Source organism: Lutra lutra, chromosome 10, assembly GCF_902655055.1.
Source record: "Lutra lutra chromosome 10, mLutLut1.2, whole genome shotgun sequence".
Taxonomy (NCBI): Eukaryota; Metazoa; Chordata; class Mammalia; order Carnivora; family Mustelidae; genus Lutra; species Lutra lutra.
In genome coordinates, this window is record NC_062287.1 from 53031996 (window position 1) to 53055746 (window position 23751).

Sequence of the window (23751 nt, forward strand, 5' to 3'; positions counted from 1 at the left end):
CAACACGCACACGCCTCCGCCACCTCCCTGAGGGACTGGAACCCGGCGTCGGTCTGAGAGGGCGCCGAGGCCATTGCGCATGCGCGCGGGGACCCGTGAGCCCTTGCGAGCGGCTCGACCAGGGCTCCCCTGACGCCGGCCCCGGTGCCTAAAGGGAAGGTTCACGTTCGCTGCGACTTGACACTTGCTTTGAAGGGAAGACCTTGAAGGTTTTTCTTCCCTGCTCCTAAAACGGTAAAACTGTCCGGCTGGAAACACTCCTAGAGATAATCTCGTCCAACCGCCTCGTTTTTATTAATGGGGCGACTGAGAAGATGGGAGGTGACGGAGGTGGGGCGCAGAGGCCAGGGGTGGTGAAAGGGAGTAGACTTTGGAGTCAAACGAAGCCGTGGGTAGACTTTGGAGTTGAACGAATCGGGGTTTGACTTGTGTGAATAAGGGCATGCAACTGAGTTTCCTTGTGCTTAGTTTTCTTCACCTGCCTCATACAGTTGTGGGTCGTACGCCCCACCTCATCGATTTGTTTTAAAAAGCATGAAAACACTAGCACAGAGCGCCACTCGTAAAAAGCGTTCAGTAAGTGCTAGCTCTAAGTCTGATGATGCCAGAGTCCATGGCTTTTGCCACCGCAGCCCACTCCCCAGCAGCTCGCCTATCTGGGGCTGCCCACTGTGGAGGGGCTGAGAGAGAATGTCAGGGATTCCTCAGACCTTGCAGCCAGCCTGCTTTTGTGCTAATGCCAAAGGTGTTGGGGTTTAGTGTTGGAGTGTGGGGAGGGCTTAAATGCCTCAGTCCTCTTCCACCTCTGTTTTGCCTCCACCAGACTGTGTTGACCAAGAGTTCACATTTCTTAGGGCTGGCGAGAAGGGAGAGAGAACAAAAATGAGGGGAATCGTTAGCCCAAGCTTCAAGCGATAGAGCATTTGGCAGGTGTTCTTGTTGATTCTCGTCAGCTTTCCTCCCCAATCTTAATTGTCCTTTTATAACTAATGAAAGTTCTCTTTATAACTCCACATTTTTTTGTGGTGCCAATAGACATTCTCTGAATTAAAAAATAAATACTTGTACAAAACTCACAAACTATGTACAGAAATGAAGCCCTTTCCTCTTTCCTGTATTGGTGCCTGACCAGAAATTTAGAGTAAATTAAAACTACGTTTTAGTCACTGCTGTCTAAAGAGGCTGCTTTTAAATCAATTCTGTGAGTGTAACCCTTTCATTTTTCCCCTTTGCTAAAAGTCACTTGAGAATTAATGTGAATATATTTCATTTACTGCTCTGCTGAGAATTCGCTTTAACTAACAAGAGCTATATAGAAAACAGTCTTTTGGACTTTGATTAGAAATTTTATTTTATTTTACTTTTTTTAGAGCATGATTAGAGATTTTAATATATATTGTCATTAAAAAGACTTTGGACATTTTCGCCATTAGAGAACAAGAGCAGAATACACCCAGTTAATTACTTTTAATTAATATGTCACATCACATAAGTCAATCTCGATTTTCAGAAACAAGAAATCACTAATTAATCTCTTAATTCCTTCAGCAAAAATGTTTGTTGATATGGGTGACAGAGCTGCATTTTGCAAACCCAGATCTCAAAATTCCAGTTCTCAAGACCAGTGTCTTCATGAGAAAGAAAGACTCTTACACAGGTTGCAACTTTGGTCCAATTTTAACCACTTTGCTTCTAGGCATTACAGAGGTATTTGGGCCAGGAAAAAAAACACTTATTTTAGAGTGACCAAATAATTACTAAGGGAAAATTCTTCTTTACAGAGGAAATTCAGTTGATAAAGGCAGAAGAATGATGGATTTAGAAAATCACTAATTTGCAACCCCTAATGAATTTTAATAAATAATTAGTGGATATAAAAATGTGGAAGACCGATGGTAAATTTATAAGCCAGCCGATGGTAAATTTATAAGCCTACCAATCGACCAATTTTAACATCACCCAAAGTGGAGCAGCTATACATTTTATGCCTCAAGTACAGAGCAACACTCATGCAGTATTTTGCCTAAGGAAAAAAAAAAGAAGCTAAATCTAATCATTTATTTTTTTAAAAAAAGATTTTATTTGAGAGAGAGCACGAGTCGGGGAGGGGCAGAGGGAGAATCAGACTCCCCACTGAGCAGGGAGTCATACATGGGGTTGGATCCCAGGAATCTGGGATCATGACCTGTGCCAAAGGCAGATGCTAAAGCAACTAAGCCACCCAAGTACCCCTCTAATCAAACATTTAAACATAACTATTAGTTTATAGGAAATGCAGGGAATAGAGGAACAAGTTGAATGACACCATATAAAAGCAACCAGCCAAATTCAGAATGTGGGACATTCTACAGAACAAATGACTTGGCTTTTCCAACTAATCAATGACTCTGTCAGCTAGGAGGGCCTAGAAGGTAGGACACTCAGTAGCAATGAGCACACCTAGTGTCCAGATCTTGGTTTCTTTTTTGTTTGTTTGTTTTTAATTCAGTCTTTTCAGTGTTCCAAGATTCATTGTTTATGCACCACACCCAGTACTCCATGCAATAGTTGCCCTCCTTAATACCCACCGCCAGGCTCACCCAACCCCCACTCCTCTCCCTTCCAAAACCCTCAGTTTGTTTTTTTAGAGTCCACAGTCTCTCATGCTTTGTCTCCCCCTCTGATTTCCCCTAATTCACTTTTCCTTTCCTTCTCCTAATGTCCTCCATGTTATTCCTAATGCTCCAGAAGTAAGTGAAACCATATGATAATTGACTTTCTCTGCTTGACTTATTTCACTCAGCATATGCTCCTCCAGTCCCGTCCATTTTGATACAAAAGTTGGGTATTCATCCTTTCTGATGGAGGCATAATACTCCATTGTATATATGGACCATGTCTTCTTTATCCATTCATCTGTTGAAGGGCATCTTGGCTCTTTCCCCAGTTTGGTGATTGTGGCCATTGCTGCTATGAACATTGGGGTACATATGGCCCTTCTTTTCACTACATCTGTGTCTTTGGGGCAAACTCCCAGTAGTGTAATTGCAGGGTCATAGGGTAGCTCTATTTTTAATTTCTTAAGGAATCTCCACACTGTTTTCCAAAGTGGCTGCACCAATTTGCATTCCCACCACTAGTGTGAGAGGGTTCCCCTTTCTCCACATCCTATCCAACACTTGTTTCCTGTCTTGTTAATTTTGGCCATTCTAACTGGTGTAAGGTGGTATCTCAATGTGTTTTTTTTTTAAAAGATTTTATTTATTTATTTGACAGACGGAGATCACAAGTAGGCAGAGAGGCAGGCAGAGAGAGAGGAGGAAGCAGGCTCCCTGCCGAGCAGACAGCTCGATGCGGGGCTTGATCCCAGGACCCTGAGATCATGACCCGAGCCGAAGGCAGAAGCTTAACCCACTGAGCCACCCAGGCGCCCCTCAATGTGGTTTTGATTTGAATCTCCCTGATGGCTAATGATGATGAACATTTTTTCATGTGTCTGTTAGCCATGTGTATGTCTTCTTTGGACAAGTGTCTGCTCATGTCTTCAGCCCATTTTTTGACACGATTATCTGTTTTTTGGATATTGAGTTTGAGGAGTTCTTTATAGATCTTGGATATCAACCCTTTGTAGTGTCATTGGCAAGTATCTTCTCCCATTCTGTGGGTTACCTCTTTGTTTTGTTGACTGTTACCTTTGCTGTGCAGAAGCTTTTTATCTTGATGAAGTCCCAAAAGTTCATTTTTACTTTTGTTTCCTTTGCCTTTGGAGACATGTCTTGAAAGAAGTTGCTGTGGCTGATGTTGAAGAGGTTACTGCCTATGTTCTCCTCTAGGATTTTGATAGATTCCTGCCTCACATTGAGGTCTTTTATCCATTTTGAGTTTATCTTTGTGTATGGTGTAAGAGAATGGCCGAGTTTCATTCTTCTATACATAGCTGTCCAATTTTCCTAGCACCTTTAAGATCTTGGTTTCTAATTACATTCTTTAATAAAAGGAACCAGGGCTCCTTGGAGAAAAGGCCGATTCAAGGACTAGGGCAGGAAACAGAGAATGAGCCTGGAACATCTTGCAATGCCAGGAAGTAAAGTCCTAAAATTTAAAAAATGATAATAATAAAAGATGGAGGTATGTCAAAGGGACACAGGAGACAACTGAAAGCTGGCCAAAACTAGACAATTTGAACAAAAAGATAGAGTAGCATTGGATTATAACTCAAAATATAAAGTAAATATCCTTGAAGCATACTTCTATACATAGATAATTGAATAAGGAGGCTGAGCACAGCTCTTTGTTAAGTGTGGACTATGCATATTGATCTCTTTCAAAGAAAGAGTGTGGTAGTGGGAAGATGAGAAAGAGAAATTTTGCAGTGGAGAATCCTGACAAACACTACCTTAGCTAGATGATCAAAGTTAATAACAACAGTGATGTCATGTTGACAGTGTGTATACCCTCAATAGGGTGTAATGTTAATGGCACTTCTGTGGTTTTTCCTTTCCAAAACAGCCCCAATATAATCATGAGAAAAACATCAGAGAAATCCCAACTTAAGGACATTCTACAAAATGTTGTTACTGATACTCCTCAAAACTGCCAAAGTCATAAAAGAGAAGTCTGAGACACTTATAGCCAAGAGGAGCCTAAGGAGATATGATGACTAAATGTAATGTAGTGTTTTGTGGTACCTGGCTGGCTCAGTTGGAGAAGCATGTGACTCTTGATCTAGGGGTTGTAAGTTAAGAGATTACTTAAATAAGTGCACTTAAAAAATAATAAATGTAGTGTCTTGGATGGGATCTTTGGACAGCTAGAGGACCTTAGATTAAAAAATAGGGAAATCTGAATAAAATAGTAACATACTAATATTGGTTCACTAATTATGACATGTTTCATAGTAATGTAAGATGTTAATAGGGAAAATTGTGGGTCATGTAGGAACTCTCTGAACTATGTTTGCAACTTTTCAGTAAATCTGTAACTTAAAAAAAAAGATTTTATTTGTTTATTTGAGAGATAGAGAGAGAGAGAGAGAGCATGAGAATAGTGGGGAGGGACAGAGGCAGAGGAAGAAGCAGACTTCCTGCTGAGCAGGAAGCCCAGTGCAGGGCTCCGTCCCAGGACCCTGGGATCATGACCTGAGCCAAAGGCAGATGCTTAATTGACTGAGCCTGCCAGGACCTCCTATATTTGGATATTAATCTATAAGTAAAATAAAAAATTTACTAAAAATAATATCACATACATAGGATAGGAGTTGCTGTTATTTTTTAATTTAAATTTTTTTTTACTTAAATTGAAACACCAGTAAACACCAGATTTCAGTAAAGCCTGAGTTGGGACTGGTGATTCTAGCAATGACAATGATGTAGGAAAGACTTTAGGGTTCGAAGCCAAGGGCTAAGAAAGAATTCTTGAGATGTCTTTGGTGCAGAATGGTGATTTTATTAAAGCATGGGGACAGGACCCGTGGGCAGAAAGAGCAGCACCAGGGTCATGAGGAGTAGCCAATTATATATATACTTTCAAATTGGGAGGGGGTTAGGGGTAGTGTAAGTCTCTAAGGAATTTTGGAAGCAAGGTTTCCAGAACCTTGAGGGGGCTAGCTATTGTTGGGAAAAGGTCACTTATGACCATCTAATAAAACATTAGTCATAAGATCCTTCAGATGTATATCAGTGGGCCATATACCTGCGGGATGATTACCAACACTTATCTTTGTGGGGGTGAGTTAGAGAAAAAGGAAATTTCCAAAGGAATTTTTATATGTTAAAGTAGATTTACAGGATCCTGGCCGGGGGTGGTGGGGGAAGGTTAGGCTAGGATTATCTTTCGCCCTTAACAAAGTATTACCATTGAGGCATTTGAATCCCTAGAGGAATGTCACTCTCCCCGTTTCAAGGACTTGTCAATGGGCTGTAGGTAGTAAGGAAATTTAATAATTTTTCTTCTGCCTTTGTTTCCCACATCAACAAGAACTGGTGAAAATCACAACCATTTAGGAAGAAAACCATCAGCACAGGACCTCTGTAGCAGTGGGGTAGGCACCTGTGGGCACCAGCAACTGCTGAGTGCTTTGGGCAGCTATCAGAAGCCTTTCTATGTGGAATATAAGGAATAGTGCAGAGAACCATAGGGGAAGGGAGAGAAAACTGAATGGGAAGAAATCAGAGAGGGAGACAAACCATGAGAGATTCTGGACTCTGGGGAGACAAACAGGGTTACAGAAGGGAGAGAGGTGGGAGGATGGAGTAACAGGGTGATGGGTATTAAGGAGGGCATGTGTTGTGATGAACAGTGGGTGTTATATGCAACTAATGAATCGTTGAACACTACATCAAAAACTAATGATGTACTGTATTTTGGCTAATGGAACATAATTAAAAAAGAAGAAGGAGCCTATCTGCCCTTTAAGCCCCAACAGAACAGAGGGGTTTCTACTGAGAGGTAGAGCTGGAGCAGGCAGGAAGAAAATGGTGGTGAAGACAACTCTTTTGCAAGTATACTTGGGGGTTCACAAAACCATTTAGGAAAAAATAAGGAAGTTTGGCTTTCCTGCAGAATGAATGAAAGCAGAGTCAAAAAATTACTATTTCACATATTATCGCAGTCTTTTAGTATGAAGGATACTGTTGCCTAAAAATCAGGAGGTCTACAGCACGAGAGGATTTATTGCTAAGGTATCTATGAACCTCTTTAAAATCTGTTAAATGTAAGATGTAAAATATAAAAATACATAAAATATGCACACACATACTCACCCCAAGTGTAATTTAATGACCTGAGTCAAAGAGTGTATTTTTTTAAAATATAAAGGTTAAAACTAAGCTAGTACACAGGTGCCAGAAATCCCTTTCATTATATCTAATCTGTTAGAAATATAAACCTCAACCAACTGGTTTTTCAGCTTCCTTTTGTCTTTAATGATGGGACTGGTGGTTTGAACATATGCCTAAATTTCTGCTTTTGAAATTAACTGGACAAACCTGATTCTTATCAGGATTATCAACTCTTTGAATTCTAGTTATGTAGTACCTCTTTCTGAATTTCACTCCACCTAACTTCCTATTTACTCTTCCCTTTTTGGGGCTCAACTGGCTCTTTCATCTTTACTCAGCTTCTCTTACAGTGTGTATTATGACTGGCTCTTATATGTTTAAAAAAAAAGCGAGATTTGCATTTTTTTAGTAAGATAATTCATCCTTTATCTCTAGATGTGAACAAAATCCAACTGAATCAATCAAGACAGACCTTAACCCCAGAACAAGACTTGTTCAATGAAGATTATAGACGGAATGACTAATAGGCTTTTATCACCATGGAGTCTCCATACCTCCAACAAGTATTTATTGAGAATTAGTTAAGTGCCAACTGATACACTAGACACCGTAACGTAGCAATGAATAAATACTATCCATTTATTCTTGGTGCTTAAGCTATTGAGAAAGACAGGATGATATAAAAAATGTTTAAACATTACACATATTAAGATAGGGGAGAATGAGCTGTCATCCCCAACACTGTGGTTTTTAATCTTTTAGGTGGGGAAGTCATAGACTCCTTGCATTTGATTGATATCATAGACCCTTGCCCCAGAAAACAAACATACCCCCCAAATCTTGCCAACAATTTCAAGTTGTTCCTGGGCCATTTGAAGACTTTCCATGAACTCTGGGTTTAGAATTCCTATCCTAAATGATAAACACCAAAATTAGATGAAACCAGAAGAAGCAAAAATCCCAAGGTATATGAAGGTGAAGATAGACTAAGTGCTGAGGAGTAAGAGCAGCAAGAGTGAAAAATAAGTTTCCACAGCTTTATGTTAATGTGTTATCTCTAGCTAACATACTTAATGTTTCCTGGAACAATCCACTGTGGAGGACCCAGTGCCCAAACAAGTGAACCTTGCTCTCCTACACAAGAACGCTTTGAGAAACTACCAACTCCTTCACCTTTGCTCTAGTGCAACATGATGGGTGGAAAGAGGCTTTACAAATTAAAACTAAGCAGGGCAAAGGGGATGAACAGTTACTGGGGTTTTGTGTGTTTGTGCTATTTTATATAGTTATAAAGAATGTCAAGGAAGCCTTTTCTAAAAAGTGATACTTGAGGGTGCCTGGGTGGCTCAGCGGGTTAAGCCGCTGCCTTCGGCTCAGGTCATGATCCCAGGGTCCTGAGATCGAGTCCCGCATCGGGCTCCTTCCTCAGCGGGGAGCCTGCTTCTCTCTCTGCCTCTCCCTGCCACTCTGCCTGCTTGTGCTCTCTCTCTCATTCTCTCTCTCTGACAAATAAATAAATAAATTCTTTAAAAAAAAAAAAAAAAAAAAAGTGATACTTGAGAAAATTGTAGAAGTAGGGGAGCAAACCATGTGGTTTCCTGGGAGAGCCTTTCAGACAAAAGGAGCAGCAAAAGGAAGAAGACCAGAGGGCAGGGCAGAGTGAGTAAGGGGGAGGGGGGGAATGGGGTCAGAGACAGAGTTGCACTATGTGTGTCAGGTCCCCAGGGTAGGTGTAAAAGGATCAGGCGTGAGGGATAAGCAGAATATGAGGGGACCAGACTCTGACAGGATCATAGAATGAATGCTGTTAGTAATGGGAAAACTGCTCAGTGAAACCCAATAGGAGATGTTTTGCACTGCTATACCCACAACAGCATAAATGCCCAAGTAAAGGAGTGGTTAGCCATATAGGATAATGTAGAGAGGCTTACCAAGGCTTGCCTTACCAACGTAAGTGTCCAGGTGTGTAAATGCGGACACCCCCTTTCTGTGTGTGTGAGGGGGCGGGGAGAGGATGAAGTCAGGAAACAGAAAGAACAATGGGGAAGATATGCAGGGAAGTGGGTGGAAAACAGAAGGCTAGGATATCTTTAGTGAGAAGAGGCCAGAAATAGAGGAAAGGAAAAGGATCAGGAAAGAAGGGAAGGGAATAAGGAGCCAATACTTATCAAATGCCCAGAATTTGCCAGGGTCTTTACATACATATTTTAACTTGATTTTAGAGCAACAATATGAGATGGATGTCATTGTCCCCATCTTATAGATAAGAAAATTTAAGGCCCAGAAATTTAGTTGACAAGGTGTCATACTGCTAGTAAATAGTAAGAGGGGCAACTTTCTTATTTTATCTTCAGTTTTACCTATTTTCTTATGTTACTGTATTGATTAACTCCTAATATTATATTTGGAGAAACAAACTGATGTTACAGTTAGGAAGACAACAGAAGTGCAAAGTGGCAGGCAGGGTTAGAATTTTGTTTATTGGGTTCTCCTCACTCTTGGATTACAAACCTGGCCTTACAGAAAAATGCCACAAGATGGCAGCATCTTACTTGTTGGTTTGGGGACCACTTACGTTCCATGGACAACTGTTTCAGTATAAAAATATTGAATAAAATGTAATATATCAGTTATAACCTGTATTAAGAAACTGACCCATCTTGCCCAGAAATACTTGTCGAGAAATAGAGTAAAAGCCCCTAAGTTCACAGAAATACATCTGTTCATAAGCATTAGGATCTTACATTTGCCTCCAGGTAAGCCTGGATAAAAGAAATGATTTCCAATGCTGTGTGGGAGTTATGGGCAATAGTAGAATGTAGTGGTCAAGTTTCCATTCAGGACATCAGAGAGATATGTTTTAAAATTCTAGCTTTAACACTTAGCCACATGGTATTGGGCAAATAAAAATCTTTCTGAACTTCTTTCTTTCTTTCTTTCTTTCTTTCTTTCTTTCTTTCTTTCTTTCTTTTTTTTTTAAGATTTTATTTATTTGACGGACAGAGATCTCAAATAAGTGGAGAGGTAGACAGGGAGAGGAGAAAGCAGGCTCCCCACTGAGCAGAGAGCCTGACGTGGGGCTCAATCCCAGGACCCTGGGATCATTACCTGAGCAGAAGGCAGAGGCTTTAACCCACTGAGCCACCCAGGTGCCCCTGAACTTATTTCTTCATCTGTAAAATTTCTACCCCTTAGGTTTATTGTAAATATTAAATAGCTCACAAAAAGCTCTTAGTGAATGCTTGACATTTACCACTTAATACATAGTATCCATTGATGAAATTGATGTGACTTGAAGTTGGGCTCTTGAGCAAATGGCTAAGAAAGAATTCTTGAGATATTTTTGGTGCAAAAAGGTGGTTTTATTATAGCACAGGGATAGGACCTATGGGCAGAAAGAGCTGTAAGTGTAAAAGTGAGGGGTGACTGATTATATATTTTAATTTTTTTTAAGATTTTATTTATTTATTTGATGGACAGAGATCACAAGTAGGCAGAGAGGCAGACAGAGAGGAGAAAGCAGGCTCCCTGCTGAGCAGAGAACCCGATGTGGGTCTTGGTCCCAAGACCCTGAGATCACAACCTGAGCTGAAGGAAGAGGCTTTAACCCACTGAGCCATCCAGGTACCCCTATATTTTAAGTTTTGTGGAGAGAGGAAAGGTGGAGATGATGCAGGTTTCTAAGGAATTTTTGTATGCCGAAAGCAGGGTCTTACAGGACCTTGAAAATGTACTTTTAGGCTTTAATGAAATATAAACATTAAAGGCAGCCATGAACTCCTTGAGAAATGTCACATTCTTCATGTCTTGGGTATCAGTGGGCTGCATGCTGTAAGGAGATTTAATTTAAACTAAATTTTTCTTGCCTTTGTTCTCCTCATCATTTCCCCCTGCTGAAACATTTGATCCTTAAATCTTTAAGGTTGCTGAGGATGGAAGGTTTTATCTTCTGTAACTTCTTCCTTCTAAATAGAGTTGTCCTTACCTATGAGTCAACATTGGTCAGTTAGAGATTTAAGAGTTACAAAAGGCAGAGGTAGGCGAATCTAAGGTAGACAATATCTGTGACTCTCCTTGAGTAGAAAGGATCATCTGTCGATGTGCAGTTATTGTAGTGGTGGAGTCTTGGCACCAAGCAAAAAAATCATTGAAGAACACAGCATATTGGAATTAAAATGGCTGCAAGAATGAAAGAGACCCTTAATAGTTGACCATCGTCCTCCCCCAAGCCAGTAACCTAACCAGCCATATCATTATAAAGCCTAATTTGAGTATTCATATCTTTTAGTAGCCCTGTGACATTTTTATGGTAATCTGGGATGTAGACACAGCATTCTGTTTTGATAATGGCACATTTACCTCCTTGTACTGCTGTTAGAACATCTGAAGCCATTCTCTTTTATAGAACTGCTTTGTGCATTTGTGTGACTTCAGTATTGAGTAAAGAGATGCTGGTTTGTGAATCATTGAGTGCATTTATGGTGTATTTATTAAGGGCTTCCACATGCCAAATGATGCTTTCTAACCCTATGGACAGAACAAAAATGGATGCTAAATGATCATACCAATAAAGACAGATGGTGCCCATCTTTGTTTTAAATTAGGAAGATTAGCTGGGGTAGTGATAGTAGTGCATCCATGAATCTAGGCAAAACCTAAGTCTCAATGACCTGTCCACCCTGGAGGAAGCCAGGGCCATAGATTAGTTCCACATAACCAGTGGTTCTGTTGGAGGTAGTCATCTGATTTTAGGTCGCCCTATGCAATCAGTAGCAAACCAGTCAGTAGCCTTGAGTACAGGGGTTTGAGAATCTGTTTCTCATGATAGCCATCCTAGAGGTCGTGTGCTGTTTGCCTGGGTATCATGTGTATGATTTCTTTGTTCCCAGCATAAAAGTGCCTTTTGACTGATCTGTCCAGGGGTGGGTGTGAGCCATAAATATGTATCCCAAATGTAATATATACCCTCCTCATTATAACGATAATTAGGGTTTCAGAACTTAGGCATTCATTATAGGGCATCAATTTATAGGTTTATAAAGTCAATTAATATTTTAATAGTTTGAGGGTATGAAAAAGTCTAATTATGTCCTGGTAAATCCATGTCATATTGCTCATATGGCCAAGGAGAAACATTCTGGTTAGTGATATATTTAGCAAAAAACAGGATGTAATTATATATTATTTCTGAAATATAAGTATATAGAGCACCAATCAGTACCTTGTAAAGGGGAAGCCCACCAGGGTAACCCAGATGTACTCAATATGGGCAAAATTCCACATATCAAGCAAGCTGTTTGATTTTGAAGATCAGCGTAATGTGCCCATTGTAAGAAGGAATTGTCAGTTAAGATAGGTGAACAGAGAACAAAAAGAAAATATACAGGCTTCATTGTCATTTGAAGAGGAGTTTGAGATCTTCTACAGGTTCATAGGAGTAAGAAGGCACTTTGGTTTGGTCATGGGTTTCCTGTGAAGGAGGTACAGGTTTTTTTTTGTTTTTTTTTTTTTTTTAAGATTTTATTTATTTATTTGACAGAGAGAGATCACAAGCAGGCAGAGAGGCAGGCAGAGAGAGAGGAGGAAGCAAGCACCCTGCTGAGCAGAGAGCCCGATGCGGGGCTCAATCCCAGGACCCAGAGATCATAACCTGAGCCCAAGGCAGCGGCTTAACCCACTGAGCCACCCAGGTGCCCCAGGAGGTACAGGTTTTATTCTAGATATATGAGTCCAGGAAGAAGGCCCTTCTAATTTTACTGCAATGGGAGTACATAATACGACCTGATATGGACCTTTCCATTTTGGATTTAAGTTCCCCACTGTATTTGATTTCCATTTTTAAAAAACAAACCATGTTGGGGCGCCTGGGTGACTCAGTGGGTTAAAGCCTCTGCTTTCAGCTCAGGTCATGGTCTCAGGGTCCTGGGATCGAGCCCCGCATCGGGCTCCCTGCTCAGCAGGGAGCCTGCTTCCTCCTCTCTCTCTCTGCCTGCCTCTCTGCCTACTTGTGATCTCTGTCAAATAAATAAATAAAATCTTAAAAAAAAAAATAAAAAACCATGTTTCCAGGACTTACATGGGGTAGACTCTCAGTTATAGTTGAGTCAGGTTTGGAGAGCTTGTGATCAGTGTATTTATTAAGTTACTTATGAATTAAATTAGCCTCAAGTGAATAATTTAATAGAGCATTATAATCTTCATCTAATAATAGATCCAGTGTAAGAAATGGCTTTCCATCTAATAACGGAAAAGGGCTGGATCTTAGAGGTTGTTTTGGAGCAGTTCTCATTCTGAGAAGTCCTTTTGGTGAGAAAGTAACCCAATTACCTGGGTCTCTAGACTAAGTTTAGTAAGGTATCATTTTAAGATATGATTAGCTTTCTATGCCTTTCCAGAGGATTGTGGATGCCAGGCTGAATGTAGAAAATATTTAATTTTAAACCTATGCTATTTGTTGAATTATTTGTACAGTAAAAGAAGAGCCATTGTCACTTAAAGAGATTGTGGAAGGCCAAACCTAGGAATAATTTCTCATGACAGAACTTCGGTTACTTCCATGGCTTTTTCCATTTTACAAGGAAAGGCCTTGATTCATCCAGTGAAAGTATCAACCGACACTAGTAGGAATTTATAGACTTTGCAAGGAGGCATCTGTGTGAAATCAAGCTGCCAGTCCTCTTCTGTATATGTTCCACACCTTAGGACTCGTTTTAGAAGTGGAGGAGGGCAGATTGCACCTTCCGGATTTACTTATGCACAAACTACAGGATCGGCAGATCTATTTTATTGTAGCTGTTGAATTTACTCCATCAAGTGTATTAAATTAAATATATATAAGTAAATATTTTAATTAAATGTTCTAAGGCATTTTTGCCCAAATGAGTAGCCTGGCGTAAACCCTGTATTACCTTCCATTGGTTAATTTGGAGTATAAAGATTTTTCTCTTGTCATTAACAAGCTAGTCCTGTTTCTTTTTAAAATATCCTCATTCCTAGGCTATATGAATTTCTTCGTCTGAATAGAGTGGAGTTATGGACTTTATTGGAATTAAGACTGCTGTAAGACTTAATATTTGTTTATTCTGTGCTTCCTGCTTGGCTGCACAGTCTGCCAGATTATTTCCTTTAGATTCTCAAATCATGTCCTTTTGATATCCTCTGAGGTGAATTACAGCCACCTCCTTAGGTAGGTGTACTGCCTCAAGGAAAGTAATTATTTCAGGCCAATATTTGGTTAGGGAATTGTGGCTTGATTATAATCCCTTTTCTTTCCAAATTGCCCTGTGGGCATGTAGTACCAGGAAAGCATATTTGGAGTCAGTATAGATATTAATTTTTGAGACTTTTACCAATTGAAGAGCACAGGTCAATGCTATTAATTCAGCCTTTTTTTTTTTTTTAAGATTTTATTTATTTATTTGACAGAGATCACAAGTAGGCAGAGAGGCAGGCAGAGAGAGAGAGGGGGAAGCAGGCTCCCCGCTGAGCAGAGAGCCCGATGTGGGGCTTGGGATCATGACCCGAGCCGAAGGCAGAGGCTTAAGCCACTGAGCCACCCATGCACCCCTTAATTCAGTCTTTTGAGCAGAAGTATTTATTGGAAGGGCTTTTGCCTCATTGGTCTTAATGAAATTAACTATAGCATATCTGGCTTTTCTTTTCCCCTTATCCATGAAGCTGCTGCCATCAGTAAACCAGTTGTCATTTGCGTTTTCAATAGGGGAATATTTTATTTTATTTTATTTTTATTTATTTATTTATTTTATAGAGGGAGAGAGAAGGTGGAGGGCAAAGGGAGAGGGAAAATCTTAAGCGGGCTAAATACCCAGCGTGGAGCCCAACTTGGGGCTTGATCTCACAACCCTGAGATCATGACCTGAGCCAAAATCAAGAGTTAGACACTTAAGTGACAGAGCCACCCAGGTGCCCTAATAGGGGAATCTTTTAAATCTGGTCTGCTAGAATAAACAAGGTCAATAATTTCTGAGCAGTTATGTTTTAGCATAGATGTATCATGGTCAAGTCCAGGCATAAGGGTAGCTGGGTTTGAAGTTTGACAGGTTTAAGTATTATTTCAAGTGTATCTAAAAGTACAGCCTGGTATTTAGTAAGCCAGTCTCCCATCATCCATTGGTGGTCTTTAGTCTCTAAGGCAGTGTGAACTTAATGTGGAATCATTACTGATAAGGATTGCCTCATAGTAAGTTTTGAAGCCTCTTCTACCAGGAAGGCTATGGCAGCCACTGCTTGAAGACAAGCCAGCCATCCTTGAGTTACATTATCAAGTGACTTTGAAAAACAGTCCACTGGCCTTATTTCATTTCCTAACTTTTGGGTAAGAATTCCCAAAGCTTGTCCCTGTTTTTCTGCTACATATAAAGTGAAAGGTTTTTTCTAAATTTGGTAAAGCCAAAGCCACGGCTGATGAAAGTTTAGTTTTTAATGTTTGAAAACCTGTCTGCTGGGCTTTAGTCCAGAGCAAAGGTTCTTCATAAGGGCTTTTGATTGAGACATAAAATGACTTGGCTAAGAGTCCAAATCCAGGAATCCATAGGCGGCAAAAGCCTGCCATACTTAGGGAAGTATGAAGTTGTTTCTTTGTAGCTGGAGGCCCAAGATCTAATATACCTTTTTCCTGTCAGTAGACAGCATATGGTGTCCTGGTGTTAGTTCCTATCCCAAATATTGTAGTTGTTGTCTAGATACTTGTGCTTTTTTAGGAGACATAGGGTACCTTCTGTCTGCCAAGAAATTAAGTTGTGGAATTACTATCAGACATTTCTTTTGTGGGACTGCAGATTAAAATGTCATCCGCATATCAAATTATAGTCCCTTGAGGCAAGGATATATCACAGAGGTCTTTGCTAAGTTAAACCCCAAACAAGTAAGAATTGTCTCTAAGTCCCTGTGACAAGACTGTCCAGGTTATTGAAGCAGCCTGTGGACTTGAAGGTGAGACCCATTCAAAAGCAAATAGTGGCTGTGTTTCCTCCCTTGGTGGGAAGCAGAAGAAGTCACCCTTGAAATCAAGTACTGTAAACCAGGTGGCATCACCAGGGGCTTGAGTGAGAATAGTGTATGGATTTGGCACTATGGGATGAGTAAGCACCAATGCCTCATTTGTAGCTCTTAAATCTTGTACCATCTGATATTCTCCATTTGGCTTTTTTAATGGTAAAATTGGAGTATTGTAAGGTTATTGACAAGGCTTTAAAATACCATGTTGGGGTGTCTGGGTGGCTCAGTTGGTTAAACGTCTGCCTTTAGCTCAAGTCATGTTCTCAGGGTCCTGGGATTGAGCCCTGTGTCAGGCTCCCTCTACCGTTCCCTCCTGCACATGCTCTCTCAAATAAATAAATAAAATCTTTAAAAAACAAATAAAATACCATGTTTGAGAAAGTTGGCAGTAAGTGTTTGTGACCCAGCCTTTGCCTCAGGTTGTTTTTCGTTTTTTAAAATTTTATTTATTTATTTGACAGAGAGCACAAACAGGAGTGGCAGGCAGAGGAAGAGGGAGAAGCAGGCTCTCTGCTGAGTAGAGAGCCCGATGCGGGGCTCGACCCCAGGACCCTGGGATCATGATCTGAGCTGAAGGCAGATGCTTAACCCACTGAGCCACCCAGGCACCCTGCCTCAGGTTTTAAGTATTGTCTTTTATGAGGTATAGTGGCCATTTTCTTTAAGTTTACTTTAACTGGCTGGGCTTTAAGAACCTGACCTGGGACATCATAATCCTAGACCTGTGAATTTACTTTCTTCCAGATATTAGAAGAGATATGAGGATAAGGTTTTAATTCCTAAGATGTTAAAGAGAACAAGCTGTTCTCTTTAGTAAGAACAAACCTGCTTCCTAGTTTATACATTAAGTCTCATCCAGGCAATGGAGTAGGACAGGATGGAAGGACTAGAAAACTTGAGTAACCAATTTACTTTTATATTTACAAGTTAAAGGCGTTGTCTGATGGCACATTTTGTTTCTCCTTCTATGCCAACAATTGTATGCTAGAAAGACAAGTAGGACTGGCGTGCTAAGAACAGAGTAAATGTCTCCAGTATCAGTAAGAAAATTAATAAACTTACCTTCTACATCCAGGGTAACCCAGGGCACAGCCATCTTTTTTTTTTTAAATTTAAATTCAGTTAATTAACATATAGTATATTATTAGTTTCAGAGGTAGAGTTTAGGGATTCATCAGTCTTATATAATACCCAGTGCTCATTACATCACATGCCCTCCTTAATGTCCATCCCCCTGCCCCCTTCCCCTCTAGCAACCCTCAGTTTATTTCCTATAATTAAGAGTCTCTTAAGGGGCACCTGGGTGGCTCAGTGGGTTAAGCCTCTGCCTTTGGCTCAGGTCATGTTTTCAGGGTCCTGGGATTGAGTCCCATATCAGGCTTCCTGCTCAGCAGGGAGCCTGCCCCCACCTTCACCTGCCTCTCTGCCTACTTGTGATCTCTGTCTGTCAAATAAATAAATAAAATCTTTAAAAAAAAAAAGAGTCTCTTATGGTTTGTCTCCCTCTCTGATTTCGTCTTGTTTTATTTTTCCCTTCCGTCCCCTATGATCTTGAGTTTTGTTTCTTATATCCTTAAATTATCATATGAGTGAGATCATATGATAATTGTCTTTCTCTGACTTATTTCACTTAGCATAATACCCTCTAGTTCTACTCACATCATTCTGAATGGCAAGACTTCATTTTTGCTGGCTGAATAGTATTCCATGGTGTGTGGAGAGAGATATATATATCTTTCTCTCTCTCCACACACCATGGATAAAGATGTGAGATAGATAGACATTCATCTGTCAATAGACATCTGGGTGGGGTACAGTCATCTTGATGTCAAATGGAGCCAGATCAGCCTCAGGGCCCTCTCATGCCAGATCCTCTGGTTTCTACTCTTAGGTGGGGCGGGGGTGGGGTGGGGGGAGTGAGTTCCTGCCTTCTTCTTTCTTTGGAGGTGAGAACAGTCTCTCTATCAATGTCCCCCTCACCTTTTTTTCCTATAGACAGGACATGGCCCTGGGGGAGAACCTTTATTCGGACATTCTTTGTTCCATTGTCTGATCTGGCTGTACTGTAGCATGAGGACTTAACCTGATTCTTTGTCTGATTCCATTTTTTTTTTCTTTGACTCCTTGTTAATCTGGTGTTTTGGGGGATCTATAATAGTGGCAGCTAGTATTTAAGCCTGTATCCTGTCCTGCAGTTTAGCTCTCTGGTCCTTTTCTTGCTCTAAGCCCACATCTCTATTATTAAAGACTCCAGGAGCTTCTATCTCTAGTAGGCACTGGCTGGGAACTTGAGGACCTAAGGCTATTTTAGTCAGTTTTTGGCAGATGTCCAGTGCCTACTGACTTATAAAATGCGTGTTCAATGAATTGTGTAAGACTGATGAATCACAGACCTGTACCCCTGAAACAAATAATACATTATATGTTGATTTTTTTAAAAAGGAGAAAAAAGAAAATGCATGTTTGGTATAGTTGTTCCCGCAGGTAAGGTTGGGTTCAGATTTGTATATTTATGGATAGCTTCTGTTAAATGACCCTGAAATGGATTCTCAGAATCTGAAGTTGGATTCTCATCAGTTTCTAGAGTAACTTCCTGAATTTTATCAAAGTTTACAGGTGTAGAGAATCCATTTTTCATTCCATCTATTAAACAAGTTATCATATGGTGCTGTCTTTCCCTTCCCTGTCTACCGTCTTGGTAATGCCATGTGGCTTGGTGTTTTTGACACCAGTCTTCCTATAAGATAACGTTCCAAATCTCTCATTGCCAGTTTGTCAGCAAACTCTTGAGCCCCTGCCCAGGTATGACTCTTTTCCTCAGAGGTGCAACAATGAGTTAATATGATGCATATATCTTGCCAGGCTAAATCAAACATAACAGATAATTTTTGAAAGGCCTCAATAAATTGAGAAAGGTTTCTGGAATATTGTCCTAATTGTCATTTTATCTGAACCACCAGGACATGGACCCTAATTGTGCCCATTTCTCTATTAGCAGCCTCCCTAAAAGGATGCAGTCCAAATTTAGGTGGAAGTCCTAGGAGATATGGGGTTCCACTCCTGGTAAATCCAGCTAAGCTGAGAGCAGAGGGGTCTTTGGGCTTATGAGGAGGAAGGATAGTAACGGAGCCAGTGTCCTTTTTGTTTGGATCAGCCAGTGAGTGATTCCTCTGGTGGTTCAGGTTTGTTAGGATGAATGGACCTATTCAAACAATCGACATTCAGTGTATCCAGAGGGAGTTTATTAGATTGACTGGCGGTAAGACACCTTCTGCAAGAGGTCCTCAGGTCTGGATCCTGAGTTAGAGCCATGAAAGCCTGGACATAGGGTACCTCAGTCCATTTGTCCTGTTTCTTGCAGAGATCTAACTGTAGATTGTATTAAAGCTTAGTTAACCATCAGTGGGCCATTTTTCCCCATCTCCTATGGAGTACTGAGGCCAGAAAGTTTTACAAAGGTGTATTTTTTTCTTTCTTAGATCTTGTGGTCTGAATTAATTTCAGTGGGTTAAAAGGCATCACAAGAGAGAGTCCTTGGGGACTGAAGAAGAAGATGCCATGTTCCTAGAAAAGTAGAGAAGGTCCATTACCAAAATTCCTCCCCAACTCCTAGGTGGTGACCCTTGCAGGATATGTCAGAGGTTCCTGGTATCAAAGCAATTGGAGATGTTCCTTGAATGAAATCGCTATGATTACCACCTGCCTTTGTAAAGGCCCTGTAGGAGGGATGCTAGTGTCCCCCCACCCACTTCCCCATTGCATTCTAGAGGGGAAAATGGGTGCTGGCATATGGACCAAGATATCCTGCCTTGCTTTGCCTTTCTTTACTGTTAGCAAGGGTGCTGAGAATATACAATGTGGAAAGGACAGTCTAATCTTTTAACAAATGTTACTGGAAAACTGGATATCTACATGAAAAGAATGAAACTAAATCCTTATCTTGTACCATACACAACAACCAACTCAGAATGGATTAAAGACTTAAACTGTAAGACCTGAAACTGTGAAGCTCCTAGAGGAAAACATGGGGGAGAATCTTGACATTGATTTTTTTTTTTAAGATTTTATTTATTCATTTGTCAGAGAGAGAGCACAAGCAGGCAGAGCAGCAGGCAGAGGCAGAGAGAGAAGCAGGCTCCCTGCTGGACAAGGAGCCCGACGTGGGACTCGATCCCAGGACCCTGGAATCATGACCCGAGCTGAAGGCAGAGGCCTAACCGACTAAGCCACCCAGGCATTCCGACATTAATTTTTTTTAAAAAAGATTTTATTTAGGGGTGCCTGGGTGGCTCAGTGGGTTAAACCTCTGCCTTCAGCTCAGGCCATGATCCTAGGGTCCTGGGATCCAGCCCCCTTTTGGGCTCTGTGCTCAGCGGAGAGCCTGCTTCTCCCTCTGTACCCTACCCCCCAACCCCCACTGCTTGGGCCCTCTTTCTATAGATATCAAATAAATAAATAAGTAAGATCTAAAAAAAACCAGATTTTATTTATTTATTTATTTGACAGAGATAGGCTCTGTTTGACAGAGCTGAGCAGAGAGCCTGATCCAGGGCTTGATCCCAGGACCCTGAGATCATGACCTGAACCGAAGGCAGAGGTTTAACCCACTGAGCCACCCAGGCGCCCCAAGATTTTATTTAGTTTAGAGAGAGAGGCAGAGGGAGAGAGAGCATGAATGGGAGGGGTCATTGGAGGAGGGTGAGGGAGAGAGAATCTTGAGTAGATTTCTTCCTGAACGCAGAACTGGATGTGGGGCTCAATCTCAGGACCCTGCAAGTGGGTTGTTTAACTGAGTGAGCCACCCAATTACCTTGACAATGATTTCTGGGATATGACACCAAAAACAGAGGCAACAAAGTGGGCATAGATGAGTGAATTCACATCAAATTAAAGGGGGCTTGTGCACAGTAAAGGAAGCAATCGAAAGTGAAAGGCACAGAATGGAACAGGAGAAAATATTTGCAAACCATTCATCTCATAAGGGGTTAATGTCTAAAATACATATGAAACTCTTCCAACTTGATACCAAGAAAAACAAATAGCACAATTTAAAAGTGGTCAAAGGACTTGAAAAGACATTTCTTCAAAGAAGACATACATACGACCACCAGGTATATGAAAAAGTACTTAACATCACTGATCATTGCATTTCAGGGAAATGCAAATCAAAACCGTAATGAGTTAAAATGTCAACACCTGTTAAGATGGCTGTTACAAAAACAAACAATAGTTAAGTATTGATGAAGATGATGAAAAATTGGAAGCCTTGTACACTGTTGGTGGGAATGTAATTGGATGTAATTGGAAAACAGTATGGAGGTTCCTCAAAAAATTAAAAATAGAACTACCATATGATCCAGCAATTCCACTTTTGGTATATCCAAAGGAATTGAAATCAAGATCTCAAAAAGATATTTGCACTCCCATGCTCATTGCAGAATTATTCACAATAGCCAAATGTCCATTAGCAGATGAGTGGATAAAGAAAATGTGGCATATACATACAATGGAATAGTATTCAGCCTTAAAAAAGAAGGAAATCGGGGTGCCTGGGTGGCTCAGTGGGTTAAAGCCTCTGCCTTGGGCTCAGGTCATGATCCCAGAGTCCTGGGATTGAGCCCAGCATTGGGCTCTCTGCTCCGCAGGGAGCCTGCTTCCTCCTCTCTCTCTCTCTGCCTGCCTGCCTGCCTACCTGTGATCTCTGTCTGTCAAATAAATAAATTTTTTTAAAAATCTTAAAAAAAAAAAGGAAGGAAATCCTATTATTTGTGACAACATGGATGAACTTGGAGGGCATTATAAGTGAAATAAGCCAGTCTCAGAAGGACAAATACTCTGATTCCCCTTTTATGAGGTATGTAAACTAGTCAAATGATTGGAAGCAGAGAACAGAATGTCGGTTGCCAGGGGCTGGGGGAGAGGGAAATAGGGAATTGTTGTTCAGTGCGTGTCAAATTTCAATTATGCTAGATGAATAAATTCTAGAGATCTTTTGTACAACATAGTGCATATAGTTAATAGCACAGTATTGTGCATTTAAAAATGTAGAGGGTAGATCTCATGTTAACACACACACAGAAATGGGACACCAACTTTTAGAGGTGATGGATATGTTTATTACCTTGATTGTGGTGATAATGTCATTGTATGCATATGTCCAAACTCATCAAATTGTATGCACTAAATATGTAAATAATTACATCTCAATAAAAAAAAATTTTTTTCTTCTCTCTGGAGCCTCAATCCCAGAAATTCTGATTTAGGTGGTCTGGAGTGAGGCATGGTTATTAGAAGTTTAAAAAACTCTCTAGATGGGGATGCCTGGGTGGCTCAGTTGGTTAAGCAGCTGCCTTCGGCTCAGGTCATGATCCCAGTGTCCTGGGATCGAGTCCCACATCGGGTTCCTGGCTCAGCGGGGAGCCTGCTTCTCCCTCTGCCTCTGCCTGCCACTCTGCCTGTGCTCATGCTCTCTCTCTCTCTCTCTAACAAATAAATAAATAAAATCTTTTTTTTTTTAAGATTTTATTTATTTATTTGACAGAGAGAGATCACAAGCAGGCAGAGAGGCAGGCAGAGAGACAGGAGGAAGCAGGCTCCCTGCTGAGCAGAGAGCCCGATGCGGGACTCGATCCCAGGACTCCGAGATAATGACCTGAGCCGAAGGCAGCGGCTTAACCCACTGAGCCACCCAGGCGCCCCTAAATAAATAAAATCTTAAAAAAAAAAAAAACTCTCTAGATGATTCCAGTATGCAGCCAGGGTAAAGAAATACTTACCTAGACCAACATCCTCACTGTACAGAAGGGAAAGAGAGGCCCTGAGGAAGGAAGTGACTTGTCTGGTAAAATGAGATGAAGAACTCCAACCAAGTTCTCCTGACTTCAACTTGGGTTCTCTCCAGCACATAACACCACCTCAGACTCACTTCCTATGCTTCCAGACGAACACTGCTGCAAATTGTCTCATGTCGTATTCCCTGAACACACCAGGTCCACCCCTGTGTTAAATCCACAGCAATACAAGCTGGCATTGGAGTGCTTATATGCCAAACACCGATCAAGCCAAATTATATGTTATCTCTAATCCATATAGCAAGCTTTCAAGGAAGGCATGAGTGTCCTCATTGGAAGTGGAGGATGCTGATGTTCAGAGACTTGAAGAAACTAGTTGAAGTTGTGACTAGTGAAGAGAACCCAGGATTTGATAAATGTCCACTGGATGCCAACAAATCTCTTTCACTACACTCACTGCCACCTGTTCCCACCCCACCTTACCTTCCTGGGTAATTTCTCCATCAAGAACAGCTCTAGTTTCACTCCTTCTGCAAAAGCTTTTCCACCCCAGACCACAGAGTTATTTTTATTGCTTTAACTTTCCCGACACTCTAATCACCCACATTAGCTATTTGGCAGGGTCTACCTCACATGGTAATTTATTGTGTCATGTGTATGACCCGTTTCCTTCTCCATGAGGCTGAGCCGGAGAGGGATCTACCTGTGTTTCTGCGCTGGTCCTGTAGCTGTGTCAAGATACAGTGATTGCAGGGTGCCTGGCTGATTCAGTCAGTAGAGCATGCAACTCTGGATTTTGGGGTTGTGAGTTTGAGCCCCACATTGGGTGAAGAGATTACTTAAAATCTTAAAAACAAAAAAGACACAGTGATTGTGATATCATTAATATTTAGTCTTTTGTGAGACTCCACTGGGAGTATCTGCAGAAGAGGAACACCCATAGGCCCAAGAGGAGTTGAAAATTTGAACTAAGAATGGACATTTCCTGGGGTGCCTGGGTGGCTCAGTGGGTTAAGCCACTGCCTTCGGCTCAGGTCATGATCTCAGGGTCCTGGGATCGAGTCCCGCATTGGGCTCTCTGCTCAGCGGTGAGCCTGCTTCCCTCTCTCTCTGCCTGCCTCTCTGTCTACTTGTGATCTCTCTCTGTCAAATAAATAAATAAAATCTTTAAAAAAAAAAAAAAG

General features: G+C 41.0%; 1 long non-coding RNA gene across 1 annotated transcript in view; it reads left to right on the forward strand.

Annotated features, from left to right (window-relative positions):
* Window positions 1-79: 79 nt before the first annotated feature.
* Window positions 80-23751, forward strand: part of LOC125080079 (uncharacterized) — a 43428-nt gene continuing 19756 nt past the window's right edge. Inside the window, exon 1 of the long non-coding RNA XR_007121204.1 lies at window positions 80-234. This is a non-coding gene — a long non-coding RNA (uncharacterized LOC125080079). The remainder of the gene's footprint in view (window positions 235-23751) is intronic.